General features: G+C 52.9%; 1 non-coding gene across 1 annotated transcript in view; it reads right to left on the bottom strand.

Annotated features, from left to right (window-relative positions):
* The window catches only part of LOC124773217, a 1,909-nt gene extending 386 nt beyond the window's left edge, over window positions 1-1,523 (bottom strand). Inside the window, exon 1 of the ribosomal RNA XR_007014537.1 lies at window positions 1-1,523. This exon is cut by the window's left edge and continues 386 nt beyond it. This is a non-coding gene — a ribosomal RNA (small subunit ribosomal RNA).
* Window positions 1,524-5,000: the final 3,477 nt, after the last annotated feature.

Below are 5,000 nucleotides of genomic sequence, written 5' to 3'. Positions count from 1 at the left end.
AATCTCGTGCGGCTAGAAGCCGCCTGTCCCTCTAAGAAGAAAAGTAATCGCTGACAGCACGAAGGATGTCACGCGACTAGTTAGCAGGCTAGAGTCTCGTTCGTTATCGGAATTAACCAGACAAATCGCTCCACCAACTAAGAACGGCCATGCACCACCACCCACCGAATCAAGAAAGAGCTATCAATCTGTCAATCCTTCCGGTGTCCGGGCCTGGTGAGGTTTCCCGTGTTGAGTCAAATTAAGCCGCAGGCTCCACTCCTGGTGGTGCCCTTCCGTCAATTCCTTTAAGTTTCAGCTTTGCAACCATACTTCCCCCGGAACCCAAAAGCTTTGGTTTCCCGGAGGCTGCCCGCCGAGTCATCGGAGGAACTGCGGCGGATCGCTGGCTGGCATCGTTTATGGTTAGAACTAGGGCGGTATCTGATCGCCTTCGAACCTCTAACTTTCGTTCTTGATTAATGAAAACATACTTGGCAAATGCTTTCGCTTCTGTTCGTCTTGCGACGATCCAAGAATTTCACCTCTAACGTCGCAATACGAATGCCCCCGCCTGTCCCTATTAATCATTACCTCGGGTTCCGAAAACCAACAAAATAGAACCGAGGTCCTATTCCATTATTCCATGCACACAGTATTCAGGCGGGCTTGCCTGCTTTAAGCACTCTAATTTGTTCAAAGTAAACGTGCCGGCCCACCGAGACACTCAATAAAGAGCACCCTGGTAGGATTTCAACGGGGTCCGCCTCGGGACGCACGAGCACGCACGGGGCGGTCGCACGCCTTCGGCTCGCCCCACCGGCAGGACGTCCCACGATACATGCCAGTTAAACACCGACGGGCGGTGAACCAACAGCGTGGGACACAAATCCAACTACGAGCTTTTTAACCGCAACAACTTTAATATACGCTATTGGAGCTGGAATTACCGCGGCTGCTGGCACCAGACTTGCCCTCCAATAGATACTCGTTAAAGGATTTAAAGTGTACTCATTCCGATTACGGGGCCTCGGATGAGTCCCGTATCGTTATTTTTCGTCACTACCTCCCCGTGCCGGGAGTGGGTAATTTGCGCGCCTGCTGCCTTCCTTGGATGTGGTAGCCGTTTCTCAGGCTCCCTCTCCGGAATCGAACCCTGATTCCCCGTTACCCGTTACAACCATGGTAGGCGCAGAACCTACCATCGACAGTTGATAAGGCAGACATTTGAAAGATGCGTCGCCGGTACGAGGACCGTGCGATCAGCCCAAAGTTATTCAGAGTCACCAAGGCAAACGGACCGGACGAGCCGACCGATTGGTTTTGATCTAATAAAAGCGTCCCTTCCATCTCTGGTCGGGACTCTGTTTGCATGTATTAGCTCTAGAATTACCACAGTTATCCAAGTAACGTGGGTACGATCTAAGGAACCATAACTGATTTAATGAGCCATTCGCGGTTTCACCTTAATGCGGCTTGTACTGAGACATGCATGGCTTAATCTTTGAGACAAGCATATGACTACTGGCAGGATCAACCAGGGAGCTGCGTCAACTAGAGCTGAGCAGCCGGCCGCCCGGGAGTGTGTCCCGGGGGCCCGCGCGAACACGCAAGCGTCCGCTCAATCATTCTGCAAACAGGAGGAGGCTGAGCTCCCCTGCACAATACACCTCGAAACCCTCTCAGGTCCCGGCGGCGCGCAGCGCCGTCCCAAGTACTTGGTCGGGTTCGAGAGAGGCGCAATCGCCCGGAGTTAGGCGAGTAGACGCTTTCGGTGCGACCACCCGTGCTCCCAACTGAGCTTGCCGCTGCCGACAGAGGCCCGGGAGCGTGCTGTCGTGGCATTGCCGGCGGGAGACAACACGCGCCACCTACGGTGACCGGCAGCTCCAACGCCAGCGCCACAGAAGGACAAAAGCCCCACTTGGGTGCCGAAGCGAACTCTCCCAGCACAGCGCACGCGCCAACACATCCGCACAGCTGCGATACAAACCACCAGCGAGAACCGCTGGGGCGACCGAGCAGCAGACGGCGTCGCGGCGCCGAGCGCCGGGCGGCAGCGCATCCTCAACGCACACAGTCCTCAATCGGACCAGCACACTGAAGATGTCCACCGCGCTTCGCACCGGGCCCGCGAGGACCTACTTTGGCCGCACGGCGCCGCGCGCAGGGTGCGCCGGCGCGCAGCTGCGACGCCTGCCGCGTCCGTCGGCCGGCGCGCCTGCCACTGGCCGCCCCCACCAGCCGGCTGTAGCGCGTGCGCCCACGCACCGCGCGGCCAGCACGCCGGGAGGCGCCCCCTCACCGGCCGGGGACGGTCCCACCCAGCCACCGCCGCGTATCGCTTCACACCCAGATGCCGTTCAGTTTCGTCGGCATGGTGGGTATCGCTGGAACAACCGGTTAGTACCTCAACCTATCGTCGCCATCACCGATTCACCCCTAGCGAGAACAACCGCACCACAACAGGTTACCATTTGTTCATTTGCGTAACTTCACCAGAAAACGCAGGCGTCCATCGCCATTTGCAACTTCCACGATTATTGCATGCCTGTGTCAGGTGTCACGCCACACTACGTCTGCCCACATACACGCAACAAAATGTGCACGCCTAGACAATACGTGGAAGGTGGCCCCCGTACGTATGCGATGTCCATTGCTCGAACGACTGTCAACCGGCCTCTGTAGCATGTCGCAGATATGGAACGCGGTGCACCATGCCATCACGGTGTGTGAGGAGAGACGACTAGGTCCGAATACATCAACAGACAGCTCATGCTGATCGCCATCCACGGCGTCCGTTCCTCCCACACGTCTCTATGGCGTACCACACTGCAATCCAGCTCTCATAGGGAGACGACACGTAGCTGCGTGCACAATATTTGCACTGTATGGTCCGCCGTTTTTGGGCGCAGTCGTTGTACGGTCACACATGTGCCACGATGTATCATTCAGTACATAAGGACGAATGTGCAGTACAGATTGTGGTTTACGCGTACGACATTAGCGGACAGTTGACACAGGCCGCACCACAACGTAGCCTGAGTACGTCGCATGCGGAGGGCATTGAACATGCAAAGTTCTCACCAACCAGCTTGCGAAGGCAGGGGGCAAGGTGGGGACGTGGGGAGGGGCGGCATGTACGTCCTGCTGCCATCCACATTACAGTGTACAGCAGGAGCATGTGGAAAGTGAGCAAGACTTGCAAGGTGTTTAACATGAAGCGATACACAGGGGAGCGGGGAGTGCGAGTAGCGAACTATATTGCGAGGGTTGCGGGTGGGCAACACTACACTAATTGAACGAGTCGTATAACAATTACAGAGCAGGTTTAGGCGACAACGTGGGTTACGTTAGGCGACAACGTGGGTTAGGTTAAGGCACGACGTGGGTTAGGTTAAGGCACGACATGGGTTAGGTTAAGGCACAACATGGGTTAGGTTAAGGCACAACATGGGTTAGGTTAAGGCACAACATGGGTTAGGTTAAGGCACAACATGGGTTAGGTTAAGGCACAACATGGGTTAGGTTAAGGCACAACATGGGTTAGGTTAAGGCACAACATGGGTTAGGTTAAGGCACAACATGGGTTAGGTTAAGGCACAACATGGGTTAGGTTAAGGCACAACATGGGTTAGGTTAAGGCACAACATGGGTTAGGTTAAGGCACAACATGGGTTAGGTTAAGGCACAACATGGGTTAGGTTAAGGCACAACATGGGTTAGGTTAAGGCACAACATGGGTTAGGTTAAGGCACAACATAGGTTAGGTTAAGGCACAACATGGGTTAGGTTAAGGCACAACATGGGTTAGGTTAAGGCACAACATGGGTTAGGTTAAGGCACAACATGGGTTAGGTTAAGGCACAACATGGGTTAGGTTAAGGCACAACATGGGTTAGGTTAAGGCACAACATGGGTTAGGTTAAGGCACAACATGGGTTAGGTTAAGGCACAACATGGGTTAGGTTAAGGCACAACATGGGTTAGGTTAAGGCACAACATAGGTTAGGTTAAGGCACAACATAGGTTAGGTTAAGGCACAACATAGGTTAGGTTAAGGCACAACATAGGTTAGGTTAAGGCACAACATAGGTTAGGTTAAGGCACAACATAGGTTAGGTTAAGGCACAACATAGGTTAGGTTAAGGCACAACATAGGTTAGGTTAAGGCACAACATAGGTTAGGTTAAGGCACAACATAGGTTAGGTTAAGGCACAACATAGGTTAGGTTAAGGTACAACATAGGTTAGGTTAAGGTACAACATAGGTTAGGTTAAGGTACAACATAGGTTAGGTTAAGGTACAACATAGGTTAGGTTAGGTTAGGTTACACGTTGTTGTAAGGAAAGGTGTAGGGGGGGGGCGGGGGCGGCAGGTTCGTTGATAGTGATTATAGTAAGTGAATGCTTGTGACATGATCAGATTTGTCACGTCAGGATGCACCTTTGGCTTATTAGAGGCGGCGCTCCAATTCTATGCTTGTGTCAGACCTGTGTCTTTGACTCATGTCATTGTTTGTGCGCTGTGACAGGAGGTACTATTGTGATGTTGGGTGCACCGTTGTATAGGACATGTGTGGGTGTTGGTGCCTGATCTGCGCAATGGTGGATGTCGAAAGGGTGGGATATTGTATTTTCCGCATGGACCTCCTGGTCTGGTTGTGATAGTGTGGATTGTGTAATGTGGCGGAGAGGATGCACTGGATGTTGTTCCATGCTGGTGCTTACATATTGTATGTGCGCCCGTTAGAAGCAGAGAGTGGTGCGTGATCAGAGTGGCTGGCTGACGTGTGGTTCCCATTGTGGGCAGACTCTTTCAGCATGTATACGGACAGTTGTATATATATTCTGTAGTTTGATGGCTCTGCATTGATTACTAATCAGCGCCGTGTGTACGGGTAATCTGGTTCCAGTCCAAAATGTTCCATCTGTGTACATTAGTGACAAAGACTCCCCTCATGCAGTGGGGCTCGGTCTGTTATAACTCTTCCGCGTAATATATTTGCCCCACGTTTTTG

This window comes from Schistocerca piceifrons, unplaced genomic scaffold (genome assembly GCF_021461385.2).
Source record: "Schistocerca piceifrons isolate TAMUIC-IGC-003096 unplaced genomic scaffold, iqSchPice1.1 HiC_scaffold_949, whole genome shotgun sequence".
In the NCBI taxonomy this organism is placed as follows: domain Eukaryota; kingdom Metazoa; phylum Arthropoda; class Insecta; order Orthoptera; family Acrididae; genus Schistocerca; species Schistocerca piceifrons.
The sequence above is the reverse complement of the archived record's forward strand: the minus strand, read 5'-3'. Positions and strand labels throughout refer to the sequence as shown.